This window comes from Bidens hawaiensis, unplaced genomic scaffold, assembly GCF_021521415.1.
Source record: "Bidens hawaiensis isolate Kalapana, Puna unplaced genomic scaffold, B.hawaiensis_p1.1 tig00013771_1, whole genome shotgun sequence".
Taxonomy (NCBI): Eukaryota; Viridiplantae; Streptophyta; class Magnoliopsida; order Asterales; family Asteraceae; genus Bidens; species Bidens hawaiensis.
The window spans coordinates 66728-78548 of NW_027492176.1; positions in this window are offsets into that span (position 1 = coordinate 66728).

The following is an 11821-nucleotide window of genomic DNA, read 5'->3' on the forward strand; positions in this document are numbered from 1 at the left end:
ACGTTGATAGATCTATGTTTTACCAAGCATGTGTTTAATAATGCTATCAGAATTATGTTTCAGAATGATTTGTATCGAGATTATGATGCAATACGATTTATCAAGTTACTAAAACTTGTGAACTCACTCAGTTTATACTGATTCAAATATTTCTACGTGTCTTTCAGGAGATAACTAGGTAGCGCATGGAGTCACACTTAGAGCACCTCACGCTGAACATCTAAAACTAGCTTTTTGGAAGATTTTAGTTCTATCCCTTCGATGCGCGTGGTTGTACCCGCCGCGCAAAGGGGATATGGCGTGGAAATCTTCAACAGTTTTTATACTTGGATGTTTTTATGTAATCTTTAAACAATGTAATGTATTTGTATTAAACATTTCATGCGCAATGAAAATCTTTGAATGTTTTGCAATGGCCCGTGCTTAATTATCAATCCCCACTCGTGCACGCCCGGCTGTTTCCGCCGCTCAGGGCCGGGTGTGACAGTAGGATAATCAATTATACCTTCCCAGCACCTAGTTCTTCAATCAAACACTTGATTTGAGGGTTGTATGTGTGTGTATAGTGGACGACAGCCGTGTGAAGCCAAGGGGAGAGGCCGATCTGACTTGTGGGTTTAGAAATAGGTTAGGGTTTGGTTGTTAATGATATATTTATAAACATACAAGTTACACTCAAGTCCCTCCACTTTCCAATTGTTGTTTTTCTAACTTAAATAACTAGTTTACATCTTGAGTTAACGTTTATAACCATGTTATCACATAACACATAAGTCTAACACATAATTATCACATAATTACTGTTTTGACGTTTTTCGTTTATTCATCAATCGTTTGCATTAACTCGTTTGCGTTTCGGTGCAATTCCCGAAAGACTACACATGTAGTAAGTGTTAAGCGTCATTTAAACCCTATTTTAAATGTAATGAAGTGTGTGTTACAGATTCGGTGATCTTAAGTTTGAATTGAAGGAGTTGAGTTAACGGAGTTAACCTGAAATTGACGATTGTCACACCTTATCGTAGTTTGAGCGGGTAATACACGTCAATAGTAATATGCCTCGATTATAGCTCGTATCCTATAATCGGTATAGTGCGGTTAACACTAGTACTGTCGTTAAACTAAATCGGGTTGTATAACTAGTCTAGGTATAGCTGTTTGGCCTAGAACATGACCATAGTCTTAGATTGTGACGTTGTACACTATGAAATGTTCAAAACCAGATTTGGCTCAGTTTCACCGTTTTCCGAGCCTAACCAAGTTGATCGTTTATGCGTTTCGGGATTAGGTAAGATCACATAAACTTAAGTAAACATATTGATTGATAAAATGATTTAATTTATAAAAGAATTTTAAGGTTTCGGTATCTGGATTGATCGCAGGGTTCGTTTCCGTTTTCACACGGGTTTGATTATACAAAACGCGTACAATCCACCCGAATTATCCGGAATTCTCGTAGAAAGTTCGTTTCTATCAAATTCATCCAAAAATACGATATTTGACCACTTTTGACATTTTGACATACCAGTCAGTCCGTTAAACACAAAACTGCCGGTTTCGTTAAAACAATTATAGTTTAAATCTTTGATTAATCATAACTAATTATGTATTTATATATAAATTAAGGAAATTTTTGTAAAAATAAATTAAAATATGGAGAATTTAATAAAAATATTTTCATGTCCAATTGTTAAAACTCGATTTAAACACCCTTGCACAAACCATACTTAGACATGTACAATTGTTCCAAAATTTACCAGTGATCTTACCAGCACATTTCTTGTTCCCAAACTAAATTTGATAATTTATAATGAAGTTTAACTATTTTCCCAAATAAACGCCAATAAACGGTAATAAAATTCGCCAAATATTCTCCGTTTATCGAAAAATTACCAAATTTGAACAGGGACTCATTTACATGATCCCTAATGTCCCTGAAAAGTGTCATAATCTAAAAACAAGCACGTTACAATCAAAGAACAAACAGCCCCTAAACGAGTAATACGATATTACCTTGTCGGTTTTCGGTGATTTTCGATAGTTTAAACGACTCTCCGTGTCTTGGGTTGCAAACTCAGTGTATCTACATATCATATAACATCAAACCAAGCATAAATCATCCATTGAACAGCTTTGTTAACTAGGGTTTCGGTTTTAGTTTCAAACCGAACTTTGAAACCGTAAAAACGTTATATTTATGTTCTAATCCGCGTTTTTGACCAAAAATCTATATGTTTCTATTTTGTAAAGATGTTTAACATCAAAACATGATTTTTGTTGATTTTTATGGTTTTTGGATGGTTAAACATGTTTAAAACTAATCAATACATGTTTATAAGATTGTAACATGATTAAAACTCGATCAAAAGTTCATAAGAAATTAGGTTTTACCTTGGTTTCTTTTGCGGGGTTTTGAGGTTGAAATATCTAGACAGAAAGTGGTTTTTGAATTTGTGTAAATTGGGTCTTGAAGGTTCGTAATATATAATATATAATATAATATATATTAAAGGGGAAAATGCCCCCAACTTGCGGCCGCAAAGATTAAAGGCCCATTGGGCCTCCATTTTGGCCTAGTGGTGCCTCGGTATTCGTGTCACGAGTAAAAGTCGGACCAAAATTTAATTTGGGTTCGGTTTTTCGCAAAAAAACTAGTTCGAGTGCGAAAAATAGCGCGAAAATGAGTGTTTTTCAGTCTATTTTTGTAAAATAAGAAAAACGTACTGACTCGTGATAAAAATCCAAAGTATTTTCTCAGATTGCTTAGAACATGTCATATAAATGTTTTATAAATCTTTTTCGGCTTAACGGATGCTACAATTCTTGTTTTGATGTTAACGATTGCGTTTAAACTTATAGCGTATCGATAAACGAAACCTTTTTTGTTTAAGTGGTTTTAAACGTACTGGGGCCTAAATATCAATATGTTAGCCTCTATAATACATATATAACTCGTATATAACCCTCAGTATATATACGGGTCATAATCAGTATCGTTCGGTTACTCGTTTAAGCACTACGAATTAACCGATTTATCGTTTACTTGTTACGTAGTGAATATAGTATACCTCGTTTTGTCACGAAGTGCATCATGTGTCGAACTTGTAGTAGTCAGTATACCACTGACAATTCTACAGCTTTGATCTATTCTAGTTCTTAAATCATATATATTTAGTGGCTAGCTCTTGGCTTTTGGTGGGAACCGTGTTTACTTCTATGCATGTGAATAAGTTTCAAATGTTGACTTTGCCTTTGGGTTCATGCTTCCATCTATCTAATTCTAGCCCAACATACCTTTCTCATTGGGCATTCTTTTTCATCCTTTAAAATTCCCATCGAGCGATTCCCCTTTCAATATAATCTTTTCCTCTTTCCTAGGCCTCTCGCACTTCTCTTGCGCTTAAAGTCAAATGGCTTGCCTTGTGCTTTTCTTTTGGACATGTTATGCCTTCCTCATAGCGCTTTGTTACATGGGTGTTTTACCATGTATGTCCATTGTAACTAGGATCTACAATGATCCTAATAATCCAAAGATCAATACTATAAATATTTAGGACCTTGAATTCTTGCATGTACACTTGGACTACCTTCTCCACATGCAATAAGAATCTTGTACGTCTCTATCATCATCCTAATCAATCGACGTGTTGTGATACCAACTATCAATTAGTAATTATTTAACCTTCTATTTGAATCTTATATGTCAACATTTTATCACAATGATGCAATGATTTAAAGTGATTACAGTGGAATGCAATATTGAGTAACCGAAGAAGGGTTTGTTACTAACAAATAAGCTTTACACACGAGCTATACAAGGTAAACTAGCTCATTATATTATTCTTTAAAATGTTTACAAACCTTTTTTAGTTTTTCTCAACCTAGACTACCCTATAATCATATATGTGTCCATGATTAAAGATATACGAATGAATACGTTATACTTTTATTATTAGAATACTCATTTTCAATAAAGAAAGTACCGAATTTACAATTATTCCCTATTCAACTGCCCTATATCAAGCCTCATTCACTAACCCAGGTTCCAATATTCTAATTGTTCATTTCCTTTTTTGTGAGTTTATTATGTGGCTAAATTTATGTATTTGTTCATCTTTAAATACGGTTGCAAACATTGCATAATTCTTATAACAATAAAAAAAAAGAGATATCAAGTTTTATATGGTATCAGAGTAGGTCTCTGTATATCTCAACAATATATCCACAAACCCTAATTACTATCATTAGCCGCTAACCATGTATGGCCTAGATTAAAGCCATATTACATCTTTAAATACACAACAATATTATGCACTTCTAAAACATCTTGCAAGAAAGGGAAACACGTCCAAGGACGAGTCACAACCGGAGGCAAACATAACGGATAAGACAAATCAAGGTAATTTTTGGATTATTTATTCGGGTTGCACTGAACACATAATCCATCAAGCAGAATGGCTAGAAGGTAAAATGGTCTCCAAACACGAATTTTCGGCAATGATACCTAATGGTGATACCATACCTGTAGAGGGTAAGGGGAATTGCCAATTGCCAAATGGCACCTCCATAAAAGGGGTTTTGTATGTTCCAGAATTTAAATTCAATCTAGTTTGTTAGTTTTTTTATCCAGTGGCCTCCAAATTTCTATAACCTTTTACCCTGAATTTTGCTTCATGCGGGACTTGCAGAAGAGGGAGTTGATTGGAGTGGGTAAATGCAAGCATGGACTATATTAGATTGAGATGGTGGAGAATAAAAAAATGGCTATGATGTCAACAATGGATGTGTGGCACAAGTGATTAGGTCATACTTCTAGTAATTAACTTTCTCATTCTAATTTTGTTAAAAACACTTCGTTTAAAACTATGGATTTCCATTCGTGTGTGAAGGCTAAGAACACACGGTTACCTTTTCCGATAAGTTCCATTAAAATCGTAGAATGTTTTGAGTTATTAAATTCTTATATGTGGGGAAAATATATAGTATCTTCACTATCAGGGGCAAGTTATTGTTTAACAATCATGGACGAATATAGTCATGTTGTTTGGGGTTTCTCCTAAAACATAAGTTTGAAGCCTCAGACCTTTCACAAGATGATGAGGATGCAATTTAGTAAATTGGTTAATGAATTCGTTGTGATAACAGAGGTGAATTTGTCTCCAACCGAATGAACGAATTTGTAACGAACATGGCAGTCTTCTTGAAACCACTTGCCCCCACATACCTCAACAAAATGGCGTTGTTGAACCCAAGAATAGACACCTTATCAAAACCGCACGAGCCCTTAGATTTAAGGCAAATTTGCCAACAAAGTTTTGGGGCGAGCGTGTCATGAAGGCTGCCTACCTAACCAATCGCCTCCCACAGAAAACTATTAATAAAAAAACTATTAATAACAAAACTATTGATAACAAAACACCATTTGAAATTCTTTTTGAACAAAAACTCGAGTATGAGCATGTTAGAGCATTTTTGTCTAATGCTAGGTCTAGTGAGCTTATAATGTCTTTTGTATAATTGTTAGGGTCTAAACTGTTATCAGTAGAAAGATGTAATGTGAATCGTATAAGTCATGTAGTGTATAAGCTTATACGCACGTATAAGCTTATACGGTCACAACAACTTATACGTTGTCGTTGTTGGCTATATATAGGGCATTCATGTTTAGATTTCATAACAGTTGACATATTATTCAGTTTTGTACTTTCATTGTGATATCAATATACTGAATGTTATGAGTGATTGTGTGTGACTGCTTTATGATATATTCCGCTATATCGCATCGTATAGTAAATATAAACGAATCGGTCCTAATCATTACGAGTTAACGTACATGATGTTTAGCATGATGAGGGTCATGTTCCTACAAGTTGTATCAAAGCATATGGCTCATATTTACTACTGATTACAGCACATTCAAGGTTAATTTGATGAAGTTTTGATGTTTTAAGGGTCAACAAGTTTACCGATTACATATTCGTTGATTACTCAGTGGTTTTTGGATGATTTTTCAATTCATTTGAGGATGATGATCGTCAATAACTATACATTGTTTTTGCAAGAGTGAATTAGATTATATCTGGTTCAAAATCAAATTTCAGATTCAACATGTTCAACAGTTTGTCTGGCGTATATGTGTTATGTTTGGCGTATAAGTGTTACACGTGCGTGTATGTTTGTTTAGTGTAGGTTCCCTGGATGGATCGCACGAGATATCTCGATCTACTCAGGTGCGGAATCCCTGCGTAGATCGTTACGAGTATAGAACACGAATCACACGAACACACGAAACGAACACACGTTATATAATAACTCAAACACGTGATACGATATCACTATTACAGACACACGTTACAGCTCTTGTAACAACTCGAACAAACTAACACGAACAACTGATTCAACCAAACTGCCGTAACCTAGGACTATTTATACACGACAACTTCGCCTGGCATGTTCAGGCGAAGTTGTCCATAACTTCGCTTGACTAACAAGTTCGCCTAGGCGAACTTGTTAACAACTTCCCTTAAGACATATATAAAACATAATTAACATTACAGACTCGATTACAGACACTAGACTATGAACTACTGACATTATGCACCAACAGACTCCCCCTTGGCAGGAGCTTCATGTCTTGATCTTCAAGCACGTGTCTTGTAACCTTCAATCTCTTTGTCTTCATGCATGTACTCCTTCTCTCACACATACCGTGACTACTCGCTGATATTTCCTCGCTTCGTCTTTCCAAGCAGGAATATAAAATATCTTCTTTTCATTTAACACCTGCAAATCAGCTTTCGATAAATTAACAAGATGCATCGGATCATACACTCTTAGCACTTCTTGTTCGTCTTCGTCTTCCATCACGGCTTCAGCAGTCTGGCAATCAACATACCACCATTTAAGGTTCTTCAACACATCCTTGGGCATTGTCTTCATCGGCACATCTTTAAGACACCGAATGGTTTGTACTTCATTACCATCCAAGGCTTGCCATCTGCTCTCATTCCCCTTTCTTTATCTTCCACTAGCTTTCCCTTCTGTGGCTTTAATAACTCAAACTTCTTTTCTTTAACGCTTTCTTTCCACACGATCTTCCCAATAACTCTGGCCATGTTGTCGTCACTTCTATTAATCAACCCCAATCTAGCCAAATCCTTCACCTCACATTCAGGCAATGTATTGAGAGATCTCAAATTCCTCTTAAAGTATTGGATCCCATCATATCTTTTCACCATGAACACTTTTAACTGTTCATCATATAGCCAACAGATAATTCCTTTCTTTGATTCAGCATAGCCTTTGATATTATAACTTTTCTTGAACATGGTTGGAACAGCAGGCTTCTTAGTTTTGATAAACCAATGAGCATAGCCTTCCTTCCATCTAGGCTGCTCCTCCCATTCTGTATCATCACCTGCTGTGTCTTGACATACATCTGACTTTTCAACTTCAGGGATCTCGTGTTCAACATTCTCCTCAACTATTTCACCCTCTTCAACATCATCTTCAATCACTATTTCAGCACCAATCTTTTCAATCTCCTCAATTGGTAGAACATCATCTTCACACATAAACTCATCATCCAACATATCATCATCTAATTCCTTCAAGGCATCGATCACATCATCTCCCATCTCCTCGTCTTCAACCATCACCACCTCATCACCACCAGAACCGCCAGCTGCGCTTGCAGACTCCCCCTGAGCTGTGGAAGTCCCAAGAGCTTGAGTAGTTCTTGGCAACTCACCACCTGCACCTTTCGATGCATTGGGATCATCGTCTCTGTCATTCCTCTTCTTTGTCCTGAGCTCGTCGCCTTTACAACTCATCTCCCCCTGAGATGCCAAGAACTCCTTCATAGCATCTATAATTTTCCCATGAACATCGATTATCAGATATAAGAACCCAAACACACCTTGAATACTGATTGAAATCGAAGAAAGATAACAAAGATGAATCGACAGGTAAGATCGCTAAGTTCGCTGGTAAATCGGAGAGTATAAGTTCGCTGATATTTGAGAATAATGAACGAATGACCTTTGAAAATCCTTATATAGGGGCGCTGTTATACAGGCGAAGTTACGGTTAACTTCGCCTAGGCGAAGTTAATCAAAAGTTCGCCTGTTTAACAACTTCGCCTATATTTACAAAATCAAACCTTATAATTCAAACATTTTTCATTTAAGTTTTAAAACTTCCCTTTAAGAATTAAATGACACGATCAAGTCCAAGTAACCAGATACAAAATCATAAAACTACCTAAGTACAAAAAACTTTTAAAAATTAAAGTACAAGGGATCAAATTTCAGTCTCGATAGGGACTACTACGTTTTAGAAAAGATCCGAACAGGAATCATACTAATTACGTGACTGTCACATAGATCCGTGTTTAGCTGTATTATGACATAAAGAAACAGGTTGTAAGCAGGTAAATAACTTAAGATGGTTTTCATCGTTTCTGTGATACGAGTTAGGTTCAATTATGCCTCAAAATTTAAGTGGGCAACAACTCAGAGATTATGATGCCTCCTATCTATTCTCAAAGCGTATTTGGCTTTCCCCAAGTCACCCTGAATTGACCTCGACCCATAGTGTCTGATTAAGTTTGTAAGTACTCTTCATCTGCTTCCCGCTCTCTTTCGTACTTCATGATTGAGAAGTCTTGACATTGTTAGCTCTAAAATGTTTCAATAACTCATAAGGTATTTTTTATTTTTATTTTTATTTTATTTATTTATTTATTTAATTATTTTTTTAACGATAAACATTTACATAGACTTCAGAGTAGTAAACAACTGCAAGTCCCGAATCTGGATCACTGCAGTTTCTTGGAACGCTATCTTCACGGGAATCAGAACACTCATGGGCTCGTGTATGACTGGGTAATCGCTTTTCTGCCTATCATTCGGAAAGATATATATGAAGACAAGCAAAACTCTTAAGGAGTTTCCACGTAAAATCGAGTAGATTTAGTTTGTATCACATCTACTTTTACGCACCATAAAAAGTTACCATGACATACAATGACTGTTCTAAAGCCTTTTAAGCCTAATAACTTCACTAGTTAAGCACACAGAATCAGTATATGTATCATTTTCCAAGGTTGGATCAATTTTCTATTAAAACATAGCAAATAGAACTTCTTACGAAGTAGTAGACTTGAAAAATAATTTCATTTCCCATAAAAAAAATTTTAACATCAATTGCCCCGACCAAAACAAAGTCTTCAGGTAAACGGCTATCCCGAAGATCCAATATATCAGCTGGACCGACCACATTGTAGTATGTGTCCTTCTAACTAAGTATGATCGACTATTTTTAAGCGAAAGAATGAAAACTCATCATAAACCGCCCCGGTCACTTTCAGTCATCTGGTTAATGGCTATCCTCATATTCTACAAGTAGAAATGAGGACCAAACATGTCCTAAGACATGTCCTTCAAACTGAGGCAACCGACATAATTCAAAGCGATAGTGACGTTTTTTTTTTTTTTTTTTTTTTTTTTAACATAAAAAGCATGGTTACTCGGGATTGATCATCCCATTCAACTCAATAAGGTTTTGAAATCTTGATTTGTCAAACGCTTTAGTATATAAATCAGCGAAATTATCAAGCGTATCCACCTTTTCAAGCACAATCAGTTTCTTCTCAGCACAATCCCGTTTAAAATGATGACGTATGTCAATATGTTTAGTTTTACTGTGCTTCACGTGATTGTTAGTTACTGAGATAGCAGCTGTGTTATCAATGCAAATAGGAGTAAGTAAGAAATTCAGACCATAGTCGCGCAACTGTTGTTGAATCCAAAGAACCTGGGAGCAGCAGTTGGATGCTGCCATGTATTCTGCTTCACAGGTTGAAATTGCGACTGAAGTCTGCTTCTTGCATGCCACGACACCAATCTGCCACCAAGAAACTGACATCCACCAGTTGTTGACTTCCGACTCTGATTGCACCCTCCATAATCAGAATCTGTGTAAACGACCAACTCCAAGTCTCCTCCTTTTGCGTACCACAACCCCAGCTTCGGTTTGCCTTTGAGATACCGCAAGATCCTCTTCACACCCTTCATGTGAGATTCCTTTGGGTTTGCCTGAAAACGAGCACAAAGACAAACTGCAAACATAATATCAGGCCTAGAAGCAGTTAAGTACATTAAAGAACCTATAATAGCCCAATACTGAGTTGGGTCCACATCTGCGTCATTGTCAGAATCAGCACCCAATTTATGGTTGACGCAGATTGGAGTATCGAATGGAGTGCTGTCCTCCATCTTGAAGCGTTTGAGCACATCATGGACATACTTGGTCTGATGAATGAACATCCCTTCCTTCTTCTAATCAACCTGCAATCCTAAAAAGAAAGTTAGTTCACCCATAGCACTCATTTCAAATCTTTTCTTCATGACGGCCTCAAAATCTTGACACATGGAGACTTTTGATGCAGCAAAAATAATGTCATCCACGTAGACTTGCACTAGCAGGAGTCGCTTCCTTGTCTCTTCACAAACAGTGTGCTATCAATCTGACCTCTTTCAAACCCATTTTCAAGCAAGTAATCTGATAAAGTTGAGTACCAGGCACGAGGTGCCTGATGTAGTCCATACAACGCCTTGCTTAATTTGTACACATGGTCTGGAAAGTTTGGGTCAGGAAAACCCGGAGGTTGCTCAACATACACAACCTCATCAACTTTCCCATTTAGGAATGCACTCTTTACGTCCAACTGAAAAACCTTCATCTTTTTATAAGCAGCAAATGCCAAAAACAATCTAATGGCTTCCAATCTTGCCACAGGAGCGAACACTTCATTATAATCAATCCCCTCTTGTTGATTAAAACCATTAACAACTAGCCTCGCCTTGTTTCTTATAATAATCCCTTTCTCATCTCTCTTGCACTTAAACACCCATTTTGTGCCTATCGCATGCACATTCTTTGGTTTTTCAACCAAAGTCCAAACTTCCATTTTCTTGAACTGAGCCAACTCTTCTTGCATGGCTTCGACCCACGAGCTGTCCTTGAGAGCCATTTGATAATTCTTCGGTTCAATCTGGCTGATAAAGCAGGTGTACAAGCATTCATTGATTATGCCTGTCTCCTTAATGCTTGTGTAAACACAGGTGTGCTCATTCAAGCTACGTCTTGTTTGTACACCGGAGGACACATCACCAATCACATTCTCCAAAGGGTGATCTTTATGAATTCTCGTGGTCGGAACAGAACCGACATGCAGATTGTCTTCCAAGTTAGAAGAGAGCTCGTCAATGATTGTTTCTTGCTGAGAGTGAAACGGATTGAAAAATTCTTCTTCAGTCGAGGCAGCAGGGGTATCGATAGCATTTGATGAGGAAGGTTGACATTTATCGATCAGCTGTCTTTGCAATAGATTTTCTTTCTCATCAAGGATCATCTTCGTAGCAACTCTCTCTTCTTCTTCAGCAATATCCAAATACGGTATGTTAAAAGACTTAAAAAGTTTAACATAGTCGAAAAACTCAGCAGGTCCGTTGCTTGTTTTGGCGGTTGGTAACTTGTGATATCGGTGTTACACACCACCTCAACCTTGCTGGTCGATGTATTAAAGACACGTCTGTTGGGTGTCCCAACAACATAACCGACTAAGATTCCTTCATCGGCTACTTCACCAAATTTAGAATTTGTCTTTAAAATCGAACAAGGGGACCCGAATGGTTCAAGACCACTCAAGTTGGGCTTCCTCCCATGCATAAGCTCATAACACGTTTTATTAAGTCGTTTAACCGTCAAGACTCTATTAAGGATATAGCAGGCTGTAGCAACAGCTTCAGCCCAGAAC